A 21,418-nucleotide genomic window follows, 5' to 3' on the forward strand; every position below is an offset into this window, starting at 1 on the left:
TTATGTCAATAGCTGATTCTTTCTTTTTATTGATGAATAGTATTCCAGGGTATGGGTGTACCTAAGTTGTTTAACCATTCACCTTTTGAAGGACATTTTAGTTGTTTCAGGTTTTAGCTATTACTAATAAAGCTGCTGTGAACAATTGTGTACAGGTTTTTTGTGAGCACATAATGTTTTCTTTTCTCTCAGATAAATGCCCAGGAGTGTAATTTCTGGGTAACATGGTAAGGGCATATTTAACTTTTCTGAGAGACTGCCACACTGTTTTCCAGAGTACTGTGTCATTTTACATTCCAACCAGCAATATGCAAGAGTCTCTATCTCTCTCTGCATGCATCCTATCAGCATTTAGTATTGTCACTATTATCTATCTAGTAAGTGTGTAGTAATATCTCATCTATAGATCTAGTTCAATTTTTGAATATAATCATACTAAGTTTTTTCATATCTATGTAGGTCCATTCTTTTAGACTTTCATAAATCTCTTACATCTGCATTTTGTTATATTGGCTATCTTTTCCAGGAAGCATGATGTTTAGAAGAATACAGATCTGACTTCATTTCTCTGCTTCATCATGTATGAACTGTTTAGTTTGGGGCAGTCTGCTTAACCTCTCTGAGCCTTATTTTCTCTCTCCATGAAAGTATTGCTGTAACTAATATTGTAAATATAAAGTAAAGTAATGTATTTATAGTGTTTAGTAGATGGTACACCCTTAGAAGATGCTCTTTTCTTCCTTTTCTGTGTTTTTAACTCAACAAAAATGTGGACCAGAACAAAACAAGTTCAGAATCTAGAGGTAACTTCTAGAGACCTCTCTTCATTAATTAACCAGACAAAAATATTATCTGGAACATATTTTTGACTTAGATTATAAAACCTCAAAAAATTTTTATTTACCTTTTATATTATAGCCTGGGCAAATTCTCATTTTACTTCCTCATTGAAGCAGACTATATTGTTAAGCCTTTAAAATGGGAAATATAGAGCATAAATCTGGTAGAAAACATGAAATTGGTATATAAAGTCTGACTCAGATCTTTTCACATCAGCATGATCTGCACTATGTGGCTCAGAAACAGAAGTCCTTTCAAAAAGCTGAAGGATTTATTGTGGTCATTCAGAGTATGATGATCAGCAACTAAAGTTTTTGTATGTATTCAATACAGGGAGACTTAGTTGCTAAATGTGCAGATTAGAGTGAATGGCGTAGGAATTTTGGTGCCATTTGATTGCATTAAGCTGGGAGATTTGGAGTTAGCTACATACATCATGCCTCAATCCCTAGGCCTCCTGTTCCATGATGTGGGTGCCCAGGTAGAGCTATATACACATGGTAGTGGCAACAGAAGGAAAAGTGTAGTATATTTTCAAAGCTCTGGTGAGCTGACTAGAATGCAAAGCAAAAGGCCCAAGGAATCCTCTCCCTTGCTGTTTTACTCCATATAACTGCAATGTTCTGGATCTAAGAAAGACCTGCTGGGACTATCATTTTTTTTATAAGAAAAGAAAAATTACATTCAAATGAAGTTACACTTTAGTCCTCAAATTATACATACGGTTTATTATGTAGAAAAAGGTGGAGAAAACAGTGCCTTAAAGCAGTAGTTCTCAAACTTTTTGAAGTCGGGGTGCATTTAAAATCCTACAAATAATTGTAGACGCACTATATACAAATTTCTGAGAAATATGTTATAATAAGTCAAATATTAAAGAAAAAATATAAAGTTTAAGCATGCTTTTATGGTAATTAAACAAATAAATATGACAAAATTAAGTTTATTCTGAAATTAGAAAACATTTTTGTTACATTTTTTGAGTTATGCTTTTTAGAATTCATAAAAAAGGGGTTAAAAAATAAAAAAATGACAAAAAGTTATCTTTTTCTATATATAAATACATTCTTAGTAAGATTTAGTAAATTTGGCAGGTCCTGGCACAAATGTGTTGTTTTTTCATTCTTGTGTTTATGAGAAACATGAGCCTGATGTGTCCTATTGATTTCTTCAATGTTTGGGCATATATTTGAAAGGCAAACTCTCATTTCCTCATTAATACATTAAAGAATTCCTCTTTTTTTACTCTTAATTGTGTTGAGTGCAGAAAACCTCCACCATACATATCATCTTAACTTTACACCAAACAAAGGATAGAAGAAACTTGCCTCCAGTCTTTCCAGGGAACATGGGGGGTAGTGTAAACAATCCAGCACCACAGTTTAACAGCCTTTTGCAACCTAATCAGGCAAGTGAGGTGGGTTGGTCAGCTTACAGCCAGTTCCCCATACCTCTGTCCCCCCAAAATCTAAACTCCAAAAACCCTGGTGGTGTTTTGGTCCCCAACAGGCACATATTCCTCTGGAATACCATAGGGCACACCTGGAAATCTTCTAGGGCACACCAGTGCACCCTGGCACACACTTTGAGAACCATTGCCTTAAAGTCACCTACTTTGATCTCATGCTTAAAAAATGAAACTGGGAAGTATTGGGTGCCTACTATTTCATTACCAAATATTTATTTGCTTATCAACGTATAAGAAACATTTTCTTTTTTTCTTCTTTTTATATAAATATGATTTTTTTCTTATTTAGTAAGAGGAGAGGAGGCAGAGACAGACTCCCGCATGTGCCCCGACCGGGATCCACCTGGCCAGCTGAATAGGAGGTGATGCTCTGCTCATCTGGGGCTCTTGCTCCATTGCAACGGGAGCCATTTTTTAGTGTCTGGAGGTGGAGGCCATGGAGCCATCCTCAGTGTCTGGGGCCAGCTCACTCTAATCGAGCCATGGCCACAGGAGGGGAGGAGAAGATAGAGAGAGGGAGAAGTGAGAGGGGGAGGGATAGAGAAGCAGATGGGTGCTTCTCCTGTGTGCTCTGACTGGGAATCGAACGAGAAAATCCACATGCTGGGCAGATGCTATACCACTGAGCAAATCAGCCAGGGCCATGATTTTTAATGAAAAAGAAATACATGTACCATATTGGCATGGTAAAACGTTCAAAAATTATAAAAACACATGAAAATGAAAAGTAAGCCTTACTGATTCTCCATATCTCCAGTCCACTCCCCTAAGGCAACAAATAAATTTAACAAATATTTTATGTGCTCGAACACTAGGTGCTGGAAATACAAGGCTAACAAAATACATGTGGTCCCTGCTTTTAGTGTTGTAAGGGATAGAGAAATGTGAACATACAATTACAGTAGAGTGAGCCCTGATAGGGAAATCCAGGGCACTTTCCGATATCAGAGGAGAGAAGCATGCATGCTAATTTAACGAAAGAGGGGCAAGGTAAATTGTAAATAACAGACACAATTTCAGAACTGATTGAATCAAATCCAGTTTTTCTGGGAACTGTTTGCCATTATCAGTGGGGTATTCCATTTTCAGTTTCACTTTGTCTTGGGAGAGAGATTTAGCAGAAAGAGGGAATTTCCCAGCTACAAAAGATAGTGATGGACAAAATTTATTAATGAATATTTCATGGGAAATTCCATTTTCCTTTGACATTTCTCTTGGAAGGTTTTCAAAAGCTTTGTTACTAGTAGCTCATCTGCATTTAAAACTTTCAGTTCCTGAATTTAGCAGAATATGTTGAGCAAAATATATTAAAGTATTAACTTTTAAAGGCAATACACAGACACACACTTTTTAAATTTTGCTTTAGAAAGTGGCAATGTGAAAAAGGTTATAAGTTCAATACCCTTTGTAGCATCCTGTTTTGAACAGGCACAAAGATGTGAAAGAAGGCAGAGGAGCTCATGCAGTCCAGGTCATAAGAGGGCAGACGGGTGAGGAAACTATGACTGAATCAGGTCTCCAATGTCAGCAGCTGAACAGGTTGTCAGAGAGCACCTGAAGATTGTTGGGAAACAAGGAATACTCAAGAAGCGTGTTCAATTTAATTTTCATAATTGTAAAAAGGAATGGCAAGGTCTGCCCTGCAATGACAGCTTTGTTGAACAATTTCAGGGGACACTGTTCACATGGAGTATATTATAAATGGGGCCTCTGGACATGTGCAGTGTGGCTTCCTTACCTCTTAGGATTGTTCAGAGTGGCTCAAGATATACAATGATGGCTGTAAAAGGACCTTATAAACTCATAAAACTGTCAATACAGTACATGTAAATAATAACATTAATAGCTGTTATTTTCCTGGCTAGCTCTGCCCTTTGAGCAAAACACTCTCATCAAGTTTAAGAAAGAGGAACCCAGCCCCTTTTAGCTGGGAGCTGGACTGGCATGCACAGTAAATCTGTGAAGTCTTGTTGAATATAAACATGTTCAGAGAGCACCAACCTCAGATAAGACCACTTTGTGACTGAAATGGAGAAAGAAAAACAATAAGACCACCACGTCTGAACAGACAAATAGGAAATAGCTCAGCCCTGGCTGAGTAGCACAGTTGGTTAGTGTTGGCCTGATACGCCAAAGTTGTGGGTTCAATCCCCAGTCAGGATAAATATAGGAGTCAACCAATGAATGCATAAATAAGTGGAATAACAAACTGATGTTTTTTTCTCTCTCTCTCTAAAATAAATTTTAAAAAATTAAAAAATAGTCCAGTCCAAACTAAAATTTGAGCAAACATCCTCCTTTCTTGGCTTACAATGAATGGCTGGCTGCTTTTTTACCAATTGCAGCTTTAGCTTGATTTCACTCTCACTGCCTAGATAAGAATTAAGGTACCCGCCTTGGCCACGTAGCTCATTTGGTTAGAGCACCATCCTGACAAATCGAGGTTGCTGGTTTGATCCCCAGTCAGGGCACACACAGAACAGTCTGAGGTTTCTCTATCCCCCCCCCTAAAATAAATAATAATAATAAAAAGAATTATCAATATATCTAATCAGAGAATTACTCCTGCTTCCAGACAGCCTCCAATGCAGGGAAGATTCCTGTTTTCTGGAATGCTCCTCAAATTATTTAAGTCAAGACCTAATCCTGTAGTAAGTTTTCTAATAACTGACACATCCCATGCTTCCCCAGGGTGTACCTTTCTCCTCCTTGCTGTGAGTCAGGAAACCAGCTTTATAGAAGGGCAGATTTGGCCCTGGTAACCTTTGGCTAGAAGACATTGACAGGTTCATAGAGCAGTTATGGCCCAGTCAGGAGCCCTCATATCTGCATCTTGGTCATTTAATATCAGAACATTATGCACTAGATGCTACTATGATTATCATTTTTCAGATACAGAAACCGAGGCACAGAGATGTTAATTACTTTTGTAAGGTCCCACAGCTATTATGTGGCAGAGCCAAGGTTTGAACCAAAGAAATTCTATTGCTGCATCCTGAATATGTTTAACTGCTCTCATGAAGTGAGACTTTTGAGAGATGGAGTGTGAATTATGTGTCATAGCTCAACACTATTAGATGAAGAGTTATTTTATAAGTGAGCAAGGATATCTTTTAAAGAAATTCAGTCTAGCAATCAAAAGTATTGATGTGTCTCTTTAGTAATAGTTTACTGAAGTCTTTATAGACATCGTTTTTAATCCTTTAAAATATTTTTCCTTATAATAACAATTTTGACTTGGGCTATATTGATATTAATCTAACCATTCTAGCAGAAAAATATGAAGCTTTGGAATCAGATCACATGAGTTAAAAGTCTCCTTCAGTAACCAATGGACAAAACCTCATTGGTATTATGTAATTTCAATGAACCTTACTTTCTTCATCTATTAAATAGTGAAAGAATACCTTTCTTAGGGCTATTATAAGAATTACACAGGATAATGTGTATAAGGCTATACACAATAAATATTAATTTCCCTTCTCAAAATAAAGTATTTGGGGTCTTGCCAATTTTAGTTTAAGTGATAATTATCAACTTTGTAAGGTGATTGTCAAGGCTGGCTTATGAAATATTGAAAAGTAATTTGCAAACCAAAAACTATATAGCCATGCTTTAGTTTCAAATGTGGTCTTCATGAAGACAAAGGCCATATCTATTTTGTTTACCAGTACACAGGACAATGAACACAGTGATAATCTACCCATGGTTCCTGTAGGCCACAGAAGGATGTTGTAATAGCCAAACAAAGACTGTAGTTCTTGGGTTAAAAGCATGTGGAATTATTTGGCATGTTCATTTCAAGTTTTAGTTTTTACAAAGTTCAAGTCATGTTTAAAAATTATTATAGTTCATAGAGGTAAAGTTATGAAAAAAGTACCAGTTAAAAAAAAATCTTTGTAGCTGTTACTTTAATAATTTTCTAAACTCTAGACTTTATTCAGTGCAGTGGTATTTTCTGTCACCTCTTTAGAAAATTAAAATTTTATTAACTATTTTAAAATAAACCATGTTCAACTGAAAACATTGGATAGAAAAGATTTTATTTCAAGCATAATAGTTACTAACTTAGGTTTATTACTCTTCATAGATTTAGTCAAAACTGTCATCTGACTAAATGATTAAATGAATCTCCTTAAAACATGACTATAAAAGTGAAATACTCTGTACAGATGAAACCATTTACATTTTACCAAATACAATATTATTAAGACAACCTCGTGTTGCAATTGTTATTCCTATTGAGATATGATGGGAGTAATAAATGATATTCTTTACCCAAAGTTCAGAACCAACTGAGAAGCAAGCAAAAAAGCAGTGGAGATGGAGACCAAAATGTGAACTTTATCCTAAAATTTGGAGAACAAGATTTAGATGTATTGGTAAGTGGGCCTACTAATCCTGTACCCATATAATCACAGGAAGAACAAACCCAGCCTGCCCCATGGAGGTGCTATGTGGAGGAGCAGAATGTATTCTCTCTGAGGCAGGAAGAGTCCAAAGAGAAAGGGATCATCAGCCAGTGTGTCTCCAAACTCACAAGTCTGGTAAAATGCTCCTCTTCCCCTAGGATGGCATGTGGGCAGACACAGAGGGGGGACTGATGTGCAGTGGGGGCTGGCTGTATTATTCCAATGAGAGGACTCTCCTCCTAAGATGAAATATCTGGATTGGCGGAATAGTGGAAAGGGTTGTCCACAACAATTCCTGTGTTAACAATGGGGAAGCTGAGCCTAAGGGCAGAGTACCAGCCTCAAGTACTCCCAAGTAGAGGTTCTAGGGCTGGGAGTAAACCAGTAGATTGAGCTCAGCTCCATTGCCCCAGAGGCCTTGTTCATGAAGTCTGTGATATGATCTCCTAGAGTTACAGTGAAAAATGGGTCCTGTGCATATAAAAGTTCAGCCAAATAGCACACATTTGTGGCTTTCTTCATATCTGCTTTGAGAAGAGGTGATGAACTTGAGTAGTACACAAACCAAGTTAAAGGCTTGAAACACACAGTCATTGAGAACTGTACGCTGGAGACATAGCAGCATCTACGTATGTATACTACACAAGTATTAAATAGAAACACTGAAGAGATTCTGTGATGTTCATTCACGCTGCAGAATGGAGGTGACCAGAGAGGCAGCGACTGAGGAATGGAGTCAGTTATCTTTAGAGTGAAGGTGGTTGGGAAACGCCACAGGAAGAGGTGAAGTGAAGGTGCACATCACAGGGAGGACCACTGTAGGTATGACAGATGGGAGGAAAGCTGCCCCTGGGGACTTCTGGCACATTTTAGAGAGGGGTGCAGAATCCCAGGATGGGAAGGTCTCTTTTGGGACTGCTGGTGAGCTGTGTGCCGAGGTGAAGCATGCATCCTACTACCCCTGGGGGTGCATGTTTTAAGGGTTGGTGCTGTACTATGAGTTTGCAGTATGTGTTATTTGTGGTTAGATGGGAAGAGATTGTAGAAATCTCCACATTTTCTTGGCCTGAATCACTCATATATAAAAACATGTTAACAGGGTCGTGCTTGGTTGCAGTCTCTATGTTAGTACCCACAGTGTCTATCCTTGCTGGAACTCGCTTTTCTCATTTGTGAGAGTTAAGGTGGGAATAAGATGACACACCTGTAAGTGCTTCATGATGTGACACATTAATTTCAGTTCTGAATCATGGTTCTAAGGTTTTCTTTATTTTGGTTTCGAGTCACTTGAGGGTGAACACTGCTAGGCACATACAGAAAAAGACAGCATATTTCCTGCCTTCCAGGAGTTCCAAGAGAGGAGAGACCGGGTTTTAGAGACAGTAATCATTCCATCCTTGGATGTTTACCTCTTGACATAGTTTCTAAAATTACTCTTCTGTGGGGAGCTCAAGGAATATTTCTGCCCTGACTAACACAAGACAGGCAGATCAGGTAATTGGATGTAATAGTTTCATTCACATGCGATCTTACACAAGAAAATTGGCACAATGTGCAAAGAGTAACCCAATGGCTTTTATGTTCTGACTGCACAGTGAGTTTTGGTTTATTATTTCTCCTATGCCTGCTTTAGCCTGTACTAGTTTATATAATTTCATGTATAACATCTGAAGTCTTAACAAGAGCTTAACACTATGGCTTTGAAGGCAGTTAAGTCACAACCTGATTAAGGAGTCATTTTCTAATGAAACTTTCCCTAAACCTCACAACAGTAAAAGAATAATAAGGCCTCCATTTGCCTAAGTCTCTGTCCATAGCACTAATGCCACAGGTTGGCAGCCTTGGTTTTGGGGTGCTTGCTTTGACTGTTGAGCTTCCCCATACCACAGGGAGTGCCTACATTAGTATTCAGAAATTGCAGAGTTCAACATCTGCCCACAAAAGCATTGGTGGGGTTATTTCATTAGCTTTTAAAAACAAAACAACTGGATAACAATAGAATACCTGTGTACCTATGAAATAAAAATTCCCTTGGAATTGTGTGCTAATTTGAAAAGATAAACACTGCTACCCTGCATCCCCAGTTCCACCCCTTGTGATGATGTGGAGACTGGGGTTGGGATGAGGCCAGCTGGCATGGTTATTTGAACCAGGACCTGGGCTGGGCTGGGTAGCATGGGCCTTGTGAGTCTACAGATGATCACAGACCCAGAGGGTGAATGACAACGTCCTGGGAGACTTCTGAGTCAGTCCTGTAATAGGTTATCATCCTCATTGGGCAGATGTAAAATAGGAATGGGAAATGCTTGGGCACCAAGCCTTTGATACTTAGCATGAAGTAGGTAGATAGAGACCAAAGGAGCAACGTTTAAGACAAGGAGAAAATTGCTGAAGTAGCTCTACTTGGGGGTTGGGGGTAGAATGGAGGAGTTATCCTAGCTCCTACTTGAGCAGACTAGATGCCTGTTTACTGTGTGGGACTTGGGGTCAGCAAAGGTAGTCTTTTATACATGGCTGTATCTATGCACTACATGTGTATAATATGTATTATATGTATCTGTGTTACATTAATGCTCCTCTATATTACAGGTATATATATCACATGCATATATATATATATATATATATATATATATATATATATATTACAGGCATATAAAAATATTACATGCATTCACCTGTATGTTACATATATGTAGGTATATCTATATATTACAGGTAGATTAGATATATTACACTGGGGAACAAAATTTTTGTTGCATTCACAAAAACACTTTTTCTTACCTAATTTGAGTGTGCTGATCTCAAATCTGACATTAGTTTTTCTCTGTAAGCTACAGTTTTTTTTTGCAATTCAAGATTTTAGGTTTTAATCTTATTGTAAAATTTTCAATATTCAGTTTAACATAATGGAGTAGAATGTCTTCTTGGGCATCATCTTTGTGAAAATATAATAATTTATATAATGCAGTAAATACACTAATACATTAAAAGATATGATTGCATCAGGATTTGTCTACAATTTCAAAATAGAACATATTAAAATACTTATTTTAATCATAAAATTTGCACAAAACTTATTTAAATTCTATTCAGGCAAAAATTTGCATTTTTAGCTCTTGCATTTGTGTACTTGTTGAGGACAATCTCATCTGATGCTCCAGCAGTAGTCTATATCATTTAGAGCTGTCAAAAAGTAGCTGCCATTCTGTTGGACTGTATGTGGTAACACCTAGCTGGCTGAGAAGACTATTGATATGGTGATAGTAAACAAAGTATTTGTCTTTGGAAAAAAAGTCCACAAAAATTTGTTCATGCTTCCTGAAATGGGATACTTAACTGACTGGTGAAGTACATTCTTTTCTTGAAGCCTGGAGGCTAATAACTCAGCTGCTTTCTTTGATAGGCCCAAATCTCTTACTAAGTCATTCAATTCGGGTTGGCTAAACTGCTGAGGGGTTAATGACTGCTTGGCATCAGAAGAAGACCCTTCAGATTCTACAACCATTTCCTCATGCATCTTATCAAAATACACTTGATCACCATGTTCACTTTCTTTGTCCTTAGAAGAAATAAAACCATTGAAAACTGGAACCGGGAGTGTCTCAGAGTGTGGGATAGGTCGTATTGCTGAAGGAATATTAGGATATGCAATCATATGCTGTTTTTTCTTGCCAATGCCCTTTGTATGGACCAGACAGAAATAACAGTCATTGCTGTGGTCCTTAGGTTCACGCCTGTAAAGCCAGGAGCCACGGCCAGGGTTACCATCACAGCAGCCTGGCCCATGCAGGTTTGCATTGGATTCGGACAGTCGGTAAAGAAACAACGGAGCCACAAACTGGTGGGCCATCGTCTTTAATTCTAGCTTGCACCCGGCGGGCAAGTAAAAAACATACACTGGGCTCCAAAACCCACTCACATTCAGTGCTCACAAAGCCACTGACTTATCCGAGTTTCCTAGAATCAAAGGTTTCTAGCTCATCAGCCTTATTCTCCTCAGTTCCCCATCTTCCTTCACCAGCATCAAACTGCACAAACTGGCCTTTCACTCAGCACTCCACCATCTTGGCTGCTTCTCCTGGCCACATGGCCTCTTTCGGCTCTCTGCTCTGCTCTCTCCTCTAATGATAATCTCAGGAACCAAGAGAGCAAGCTCCCGCTCCGTCCCCATTTTATAGTGTAGAAATCCAAACCCTTAATCCAATATACAAAATAGGGAAGTCTCTAATACAAAGTCACTTCTCTGAGGCATGATTGGATTATACCACCCCACATCAAAACGGGTGGAAGAGGCTTAATCCCAAAACCAAGCCCCAGGCTACAATGATCCTGCCTGCCCCCAACACACATTAATATCACCTGGGCGATGGCATCTTTAACAAAGTGAGCATAATACATTTTATCCGCCCAACAACACCAAACCATGGGAATACCAAATGGTGTTCCTTTGCATTTTCCTCTTGTCCAGTCATGAAGCATTTCCTCACAATTATGACACACACTATGAGGAGCCCAATTCTTGTCTTGATCACCAAAGGGAACTTGAAAATAGGTAATATATGCATGTGTCACAAATGATGAAATATTGCGCCTTTGATATTGAAGTGTGTAACAGCCACATATATAACAGAAGGTGTCAGGACTATTCTTACATTTATGCCTACTAGAAGAAGCCATGATTCAATCTTAAAACAAAATAAGAGGGTGTTTTCATCAGATAATAATTTTTTTTTTTCACTTTTTCTAATAGCTTTATTGAGGTATAATTAACATAATAAATTGCACATGTTTAAAGCATATAATTGAATAAATTTGGACACTTATGTACTTTGTGAAGCCATCATGACAATTAAGATTAGGAACATATCCAGACAGATAATAATTTTTTACATTTAAAAACAACTACAATTATGTAAAAGTGATGTTTGTAAAACATTATTTGCCTTGTGGTTATGTTCAATCCAAGAGTCGTTGCCCTTTGACTCCAATTTTAAAAATAATGCATTCCATTAACTGTAACAAAAAGAAATTAAAATTGCATAAAAACTAGAGCATGCACCAAAAAACAGATTTCAGAGTTGGAATCAGCGATGCAGAAATATATAGAAAAAGTTCTAAAACCTCATACAATAGAAAATGAAAAAAAAATTATTCCCCAGTGTTATGGAATGGTATTATGTAGTATATAAAACAGGCATATGACATGTATGTATTATATATTGTACACATGTATTATGTATCATATGCATGTATGATCTATTCTATACATATCTATATTTTACATACACACATCTATATATTATAGATATATGTTATATATTACATGTGTGGATGATATATTACATGTTTATATATTATACACATGTATCTATATGTCACAGGCATAGATATTATATTACATGATTGTATCTATATAATACACATAATTTATATTACATGCATGTATCTATCTTTTACATTAGCTCATATATGTGCATGTATAAAAATAAGAAAAATCAATAGGGCATACAGTAGTTAGTCTCCACAGCCTTCCTTGCCACCCAGCTGCCCAGTTTTCCTCCCTGAAAGTGATCTACAAGGCCAGTCTCTCACTCCTCATTTCCTGTTCTAGCTGGGAGCCTCCCCAAGTCCAAGAACATCTGCTCACAACCTTTCTAACTTTTGCATTTTCTTGCCTGGTTAAATTTAACCTGTTTACCTGGGTTTCAAAGCCTTGATGTGTTCTCTGTTTCTTGTAATCTTCTTCCAGCTATCACTGGCAGGCTTCCAGAAATATCTCACTCCACACGAACCTGTTTCTACCTCCTAGGTGTCATTCACATTATTCATTCTCTGATCTGTTCAAAATCTGTTTCTTTGAGACTGAGGTCAGACCCATTTCTTCTAACTGCCTCACTCATTGATTCCCTTCTCCTCTGACCATCCAGGCACCTATGAACAGGGTTATTGGAGCTCCTGTTTCCAGTATTACAAGATGATGTCAAAACACATAAAATAAAATGTTAAGTTGCATAATTTTGGTTATAACTATAAATCCCAAAAGAGGCAAAGAGATAAGCTCAAAGCTCTCAGGTATTACAATTAGAAATTTGTCTTTCATTAATGAAAAAAAAATTCACATACAAAATCTTTTAAAATAAAGTCCCTGGGGGAAGAGGGTAAGATGAGTCTGTGATGGGGAGAAGTTGCAAACCACTGAATTCACTCACTGGGTGCAAAGGTATGTAACGAAGTGTTTGAGAGCATGACCTTGAAGTCAGGCAGACTGTGTGTGTACTATGTGTGTGATTCTGTGGGTAGTTTGCATTATCTTCCAGAGCCTCAGTTTCTCAACAAGGGGATGAGTTGATGGAAGCAGAACACTGAGCACAAAGCCTGCTGTTCAGCAAGTGTTCAATAATGTCATGTTGTTCTAGCTACATACAGTTGTGTGGTTTGTCCCCTGGGGCAGCTGAGTCAATGCCCCTTTCCCCGCCAAAGGTCCACATCCTAATCCTCGGGACCTCTGAATGTTACCTTTTATGGCAAAGGGGACTTTGCAGATGTGATGAAATCAAAGATTTTAGAACAAGGAGATTATCCTGGGTTATCCAGGTGGACCCAGTATTATCACAAGGCTTCTTAAAAGATGGAAGAGTAAGTCAGCAGATTTAGATAGGAAGGGAAGATACTGATTTGATGTGAGAAGGTTTCAGTCAGTTGTTGCAGGCTTTGAAGAAGGAGGGAGAGGCCACCTCCCAAGGAATACAGTGGCCTCAAGAAAGAAGCTGGCAAAGGTGAAGAATGCAGCCCAGTGAGAGCTGGTTCAGACTCCTGACCTCTAGAAGACAAATACATTTGTGTCAGTAGCGTTGTGTTAGTCTTAAGCCAGTAAGTTAGTGGTTGTTTATAAAGCATCAATAGGAAATGAGGTATTTCCCAGTTTGACTTCTTCATGAAGACCAAATTTGAATAACTGATGGTGTCCAGAACAGTAGTAGATGTAAACATAGGTAAAAAAGTTGTGCTTTCCAAGCAGAGCCATAGCAACTGCTTTCCAATGGAGAGGAGAAAACCAGACTCACCCCCAGCCAGCTCTCTTCCTGAATGTGTATTTCCATGAAAGTACGAGTTAAAAATACTGGGGAAATTCCCTGTCTCACTGCTAATTTGCAAGGAATCTGACTATGACCCAGTTAGGATTTCCCCCTTAGTGTCCCTGCCTCCCATAATTACTGCTGGGTTACAAGACCAACAATACACCTTCCACTGTATTGAGCACACAGCATGTGCCAGGCACTGTGCTAAGCATTTGGCACCCTCTTTCATCCTCACAAGATTTCTCTGGGAGAAAGAGGAAATGTCTGGCCTGTTTTTCAAACTTCTGGTCATGACTCAGTGGATCCTGACGTCAGTTTGGTAGGGAATGACCTGCAGTTTTAAACAATAAACAACAATAGAAAAAATATATATACGGTATGTACTGGGTTATATCGTAGAATGTAGGTTTTAATATGGGTTACAGTAAGAGATAGCTCTTAAAAATTAAAAGCCCACCAGCAAAGTAGTGGAAAGCACAGGCTCTAGGAATAGCCCAACTTGGTTCCAATTCTGTATCTCACTCACTGTGTGATGTTGGGCATGTTGCTTGTCCTCTCTGTTCCCTCATCTCCTCAGGTCCCACCTCATAGGGTGTTTTAAGGACTAACTGGGTTAATCCAAGTGGAGTGCTCTGAACGGTGCTTTGATAATGAGTGCTCAGTTAATGTCACAAGTTAGCAAGCCGCAGGACTCAGCAGGTTCCTGCTCTGTCTCAATAAGTCTCATCTGGAGTTTGAAACCTAAGGCAATTTTATGCTAATTTAAGGGTCCCTTCACAATAAACAGCACCACAAGTCTCCCTTTACAGTAAGTGACCAGCAAGTTATAAATCTCCTAGGGTGGTTGGCCTAGGTTGGCAGAGTCCTGTCTGAGAGGATGCAGGCTGAGGGACTTGCTCTGCTCTGAGTTTCAAGAGAAGAACGTGGAAGGCACCGGTGATTTGACATAGAAAGCAAACTGATGATCCACTCAACCTTCACTGTGGGGACGCCATATACATTATTGCATCTGCAGGGAATACGACCAGGATGGACTCCTACCAGAATCTGGGGGGTGGGAGGAGACACTTCCTGTCTAAAAGGGAATGAGGTGACGGGTTTTGTTACTGTTTGTTTTTGTCTTCTGGGGTTTTTTTTGTTTGTTTTTTTGTTTTATTTGCTTTGTTTCCTCCTTCTGCTCCAGTAGGCAACTCAGGTATTTTGTCAGTGTCTTAAAAATGTTTCAACCTTGCTGGTGTTAAATTCTTTGAGTGTTGGTTGAAATACAGAACCATTTCATAGGCTCTGAAAATAGTCATCTTATGTCCAATTTAAAATGAATTCCATACCACCTCCAATTCGCTTGACTGTAGAGTAATTTTATTGCTTATTAAGGTTTTTCAGGAAAATGTATTTCTAGGCTTTAAGATGTGGGAAGGGTGTGACTGCACCCTCCCTATAAGCACCTGGCAAGGTGTTCTGAGCCAGCAGGGGAAGGAAGGACAGGAGTCCAGCACCCTGCTTGGCACACGCCCATTTCTTCACCTCAGCAGTGGCAATTGTTCATTCCTGATTGTGGTCTGTTGATTGTGGCATGTGGCCCTGCTGCCTTTGTGTTCTCAGTGGGAGGGAAAATAAAGTGCCAATAATTCCCTAACAGGAGGCATCTTCCTTCTCCTTTTCTTGAAGAATATGATTTTTCTTTCATTATTTATTTATTTATACTTGATTATTTTTTTCTTTTTCTTTTTTTCCCTAATTGTCCATGTTAGTCTGTCATGATTTTACCTGCATTAAGGCAAAATAAAAAATGAACACGGTTTTCTTTCAGCAGGATAAATGGCAGTACTTCCACACAATGAAGCACTGTAATTGCAACCTGCTTTTTATTATTTTTTTTTTAGAGCAGGTTAAGGTTCACAGCAAAATTGAGCTGTAGGTACAGTGATTTCCCATACACCCCTGCCACTGCCCACAGCCTCTGTCATTATCAACATCCCCTACCAGATGGTACATTTGTGACAATCAATAAACCTATACTGACACATCATTATTACCCAGAGTCCACAGTTCATTAGAATTTGCATTATATTGGAGGTCAGTCCTGGTGTTGTCCATCCTGCAAGTTTGGTCAAATGAATAATGACATGGATCCATTGTTATAGTGTCACACAGAATGTTTTCACTACCCTAAGAGTCCTCCGTGCTCCCCCACCCCTGAGCCCCTAAGTCCTGAATGCCGTAGAGTAGGAATCACGCAGTATGTAGACTTTTTAAACTGTCTTCTTTCACTTAGCGATGTGCATTTATGATTCTGTTTTGTCTTTTCATGGCTTGATAGCACATTTCTTTTTAATGCCAACTAATGTCCCATTGTCTGGATGGGCCACAGCTTTCTGTCCACTTACCTACTGAAGGATATCTTTTGTTGCTTCCAAGTTTGGCAATCATGAATAAAGCTGCTATACAAATCTATGTGCTGGATTTTATGTAAACATGAGTTTTCAGCTCCTTTAGGTAAACACTAAAGAGTGTGATTGCTGGATGGTATTATAAACACTTGTGAAACCCTGTTCTAAAGTGACTGTATTCTCTCTTTAAGTGTATGAACAACCCTTGAGATCAGCAGTGGCCTCAATGAATTAGTATGGTCACTTAGTGGGGTCGTTCTCTAGAGTGCCCTGTGGCACTGGTCGTTAACCTCCAGGCATACTGGATATTATGGCAGATGTCCTCAAGCTTCTACAACCCCACCTTTGAGGTACTGTGAAAGGCCTCGAGAAGCTGAACGTGGGTCTCCTTGGTCTCCAGTGTTAGGTGCTTGGGCAGCGCAGCAAGGACAGGGGAAGTGGTCTCACCGGGTGCATGTGGAGGGCTCTGGCCCTTTGAAACATGCAGATGACTCTTGGCTCTGTGAGGATAAAGGGAAGCAAGAAGTGTTGGCATTTTAGGGGAGCTCAGCGTCCCTTTCTGCCAAACACAGGCCCTCGCATACCTGCCTTCTCAGGCTGGGACATTTAATTGGACCACAGATACTAGGAGAGGAAAGGAGTGAAAAGTCAGAGCTCATATTGGGTGGCCGCTGGGGACACTGTTGCTGCTGAGAAGATCTCCTGGACAGGTAAATGGTGAGGTGGCCGGGCCCTCCTTCCTCACTGGCCCCTTCCGTGGTGCCTGTGCTTCTGCTTGTTGGACAGTAGAAAGAAACATACAACCTTACTGATGCTAATGAGTGCACTTAAAATTAAAAGGTTTAATGATAAAAATATTGGTATTTGAGCCTATCCAAAAAATAATATATTTCTTCTCTTGAAGTTGGACAAATGATAGCTAAACCCAGTGGTCAGCAGAGCCAAGCAGCCCTGTGTTGAGCACATGCACATGGCCTGAGTGCAGCCATATGGCTGTGAATTAGGTCAACAGCTCAGTCTCTGGCACAGCTGGACAGCTGCCAGCCTCTCAAAGGGGCGGGCCCTCCCCACGTGGTAGAGAGCGGTGAATCTAGTAACCTATGAGCAGAGTATTTGTTCATTGGACACTCAGTGAGTTTTAGGTGCTGGAGACACGGCAGTGAAGGAGAGAGACAAAGTCCTGACTCTGCTGTCTGGCTTTATTAACTAGTGCTTGTGGATGTTGTAGGTGGGGTGAAGGGGTGTCACAGACGATAGAGACAATAAAGAAATGTATGTGTCCAGTTGACTGAGAGTCCCGGCCCGGCATGTCGTCCTGACGTCCCATGAACCTGCTGTTTTCCCGAAGGTGATTTAAAGCTGCATGAGCAGGCCTCAGGTCCTGTCACCTGTGCTTCACATCCTGGGGCCTCTTTCTCACTCTCTGAGATGGAAGAGAACGTGCCATTTCCATATTTCTCTCTGGATTACGAGGGAGTTGTGCTTTGGGATTATGGTGCTAGCTTATCCTTAAACGTTGAATTGTTTAAATTAGGTGAAAGGTTATTGTGTGTAGAACAAATAAAAATTATTCTTTAACTAGATTTCAAAACATACCAAATTTTGAGATAAGCTGCTTTGTAAGAATGAATATTATGACTTTCTTCCTAGTGGATGATTAAAATAAGATGCACCCAAACCTTGTCCTTTACAGTACCAAGTATCAACTTTGTTTTGAGAGGAAATGTTCCTTGTGGAGAATTGAGGAGTTACTGTAAGGAATTGGAATGATACCTCAGAAAGGATTTCCCTATGCTATGGACTTGTGACGATTGGATGGGTGCTCTTTACAAACACTGGACTGGAGAGTGACAGTTAGTCCCTGTCTTTCCTCAGGGACTGAATATACACTTATCAGCTTCTCAGAACCCAGTGGAGAAAGAGGCTGGGGCCAGGACTTCCCAGTGTGAGCAGTTTGCTTCAGGGGGCCCCTAGGATGTGGACTCAGGAGACTTTCTCCCCTGCCAGCTGTGCCTTTGTTTTGTTGCTGATTTTCTAGTCCTGATCCCATTCATTTTGCCATCTCACATCTTTGAACCTCAGATATTTGCCTTTAATTTCATATTCTGACTCATTTCTTATATGTCTTTCAGTCTTTTCCTTCATTCTGGTATCTCCTTTTCAGTAAGTTCTTTCCTACTTTGACAAAGATTACTTTAACTATATCTAAAACAGTAAAATAAATATTGTAGTATTTACTGGAAATTATATAAATACTTGTACACATCTTTACAAGGACAAGATGTGCAATTACTTGTGTTCTGGTTAAATGCTGCCGGAGCTGTCTGCAGAAGGTGCTGTGGGGATCACCAGCGAGAACGATTTACCAGGACCACAGTCTCTGCTGTGACTCCTCAGAGCTTCTCTTTGTGACCCTACCACTAGCTGCACCTGCCAGCAGCACTGGAGACCTGGGGCCTCTCAGATGCCCAGAGTCTCAGGCTGTTCTCCCTGGAGCAGAAGGTTCCCAGGTGGTTTGTACATGCAAGGAAACTTGAGAGGCACTGTGTCAGAGGACACACAGAAACTGCGACTTCTCTGCTGGGGGGCAGCAGTGGCCAGAACCTCACAATTCAATGCCATAGTTTAGTAGGGTTGTAAATGTCAGGGGCTATTTCTTTGGGTCACAGACCCTCGGTACTCTTCTTAGCCGGGAGCCTGTTGTCCCGGTGCAGTGCATAGACAACAGTGCTTGCTTTGTCTTCATCTGCGTCTTTGACAAGTCGGAGAGGCTAGGCATGTATAACCAGTTCAGTCTTAGCGATCCAGTTTGGCTGCCTAGTTTCTTCTCACCGTGGCTGGCAGGGCTCCCACATTCTTTGGGGACTTGTGTGAGTCACTCCCTGAGTCATCTGTGCACGTCACACACTGGCTGTTTACAATGAGCATATTTGGAGATGAAAAGACCAGCATACCTGAACCCAGATAGTCATAGTGCTGTCTTTCATGAGGATTTGCTTTCCTGAGACAGTGGGTTGTCAACACTGTTTTTTATTTCTTTTTGGCTGGGAATTTGAGCCTTCTGTTCATGCAAAGCCAAGTGCAGGTGTTCTTTATCTCTGTTCTCTCACTAGCAGCATCGTGAGTGCTGTCCCTGTTCTTCACGTTCCTTCTTCTGGGTGACCAGTGCAGTTCAGGCCATGGGTCAGTTGTCTGGCATTATTTTCAGCTAACTTGACTGAGAGGTTATGCTTTCAAATCTTTAGGGAAATGCTCTGCTCTTTTTGAGAGAATTTTTTTTTTTTAAAAAACGCCACCTCAGGGAAGATGCAGAGGGTGATAAGAATGCAGAGAGTCTGTATCAATTTTAATAAATTTTGTGAGGAGCCAAAACTGTACTGCTCCTTACAGGGGACTTACATGCATCCTTGTTGACTATTCAGGAGCTGTCTTGAATCAACCGCAGCACAGGCTCAGGGGTCACAGCAGAGATTTATACTGGGATGAGTGACAGCTGCTCACTAGACGAGGCTGCTGTGCAGGGTAGACAGCAACTGGCCTCCCTCACAGGATGCCGGACACGGGAGCAGGTGGGCAGGTTGCTATGTCTTAGTCCTCCAGGCCACTGCCCCTGTGTTCACTCGTGCCTTGTCTCCTCCTGTCACTGGGAAGGAGGAGGGTCTCTGATGATGAAACACCCACCTCTTCACATCCTTGACCTTGGAGGCTTGTCTGGTAGGCATGGAGAAGCCTCACAAAGATTGTATTGTGTGAACTGTTGAAATAAAATGCCCTGAGAGCTTAGTCTCCTATCGCTACCATTTAACCCTTTGATTAGTGAGTTTTTTCCAAAAAATAAAATTAGTTCCAGTTCCAGTTTTATTAACTTAAAATCATATTTGTTTGATAACCAATTTATGGAAACAAGAACATACATTTGATTTTTTTTAAATGTTGCCTTACACATTTTTAAAATAAAAATTTTTGTACGATTGTACTCTGGATGGTCAGGAGGCATGAGGACGTATGTGAACGTTTGTTCATACTACTCAAAGGGTTAAAGAGAAAATTTAAGATGCTACAGATATTTAAAAAGCAAGCAAACAATCAAAAATCTAAAAATAAAAAGAAAGAAAGAAAGAAAGAAAGAATGAAAGAAAAAGAAAGAACTCCAGCATAATATGTAAGTTGATGCTTTCAATCCTAGGATTTCATTCTGAGAAAGGTTTCTTAGAATTGTTCTCCCATCAGGTGTTCGTGGCCAGGTGGTAATGGTGATTGTGTCCGTGTAGCTTTTCTTCCTGCCTGTTTTCTCAAACCTTCATTTGACTTTGATGCTGCCCCCTCTGGTAAGTACAGACACACCTGTGGTACTGTAACTCCTTAACTCATGCGGGCACATAGTTTAGAATTCGTGTTATGCATGCCACCTTCTGGCCATTATTAAGAAAGCACCTAACAATGGAGTTGGAAAACAAGAGAGAATCTCTTGGAGCAGTGCTTTCAGAAGCCCAACTCTCTGAACACACCACTGGAGCTGCCCGTGGGGCTGCTCAGTGTAGACCCTGGGCCCGGAACACCTGCAAATGCACCTGGAGGTGGACAGGGACCTGGGTCCAGAGCAGGAACTGGTGATTCCTCTGTCGCTAACATTGTAGAACCATTGGCCTGCAGTGGACTTGGAGACCAGCATTTTCCTGTTCCTAATTAACTATGGAACTGAATGGTCTTCTCTTCCTCCACACTACTGTACCCAGCCAGCAGTCTGTCAGTTGTGTGTGTTGTTTGCCTGTCCTCTCATGGGCACCGTGGTAAACCCTGCCTCCTGACCTACTTTTACATTATATTAAAGATATAAAAATGTATTTTACATTCTTTCTAACTTTATTCCTTTTAAACTTCACAAAGTACTTTCACATACCTATTTTATTGGTCTTCTAAGTTTACTTTCTTTCTATAGACTTCTTTCAAAGGCTGCAGGACAGAGTTTTTTTTCAATTTTAGTATGTATGTCTCCTGTCCCGTATATAGGAGAGATGCATGATAAAATAGAAAAACAATCAATTATATCACATATTGAATTATCACATATATTGAATTACATGTAACTCAATGTATATGCATACATATATCTGACCTTTAAATGATTAATGTCCTAACCCTCACTCAGAGGTTTCTAGATCACACAATTCCTATTTCTACAAGTATTACATTTGCATTAAGGTCCTCAAAGATATCCATCATTGC

General features: G+C 39.9%; 1 non-coding gene across 1 annotated transcript; it reads right to left on the minus strand.

Annotated features, from left to right (window-relative positions):
• Positions 1–15,538: 15,538 nt before the first annotated feature.
• LOC136401528 (small nucleolar RNA SNORA69) lies at positions 15,539–15,667 on the minus strand. The gene has a single exon (XR_010750559.1). It is a non-coding gene; the product is annotated as a small nucleolar RNA SNORA69 (small nucleolar RNA).
• Between the last annotated feature and the right edge of the window lie 5,751 nt (positions 15,668–21,418).

Source organism: Saccopteryx leptura, chromosome 3 (assembly GCF_036850995.1).
Source record: "Saccopteryx leptura isolate mSacLep1 chromosome 3, mSacLep1_pri_phased_curated, whole genome shotgun sequence".
Taxonomy (NCBI): domain Eukaryota; kingdom Metazoa; phylum Chordata; class Mammalia; order Chiroptera; family Emballonuridae; genus Saccopteryx; species Saccopteryx leptura.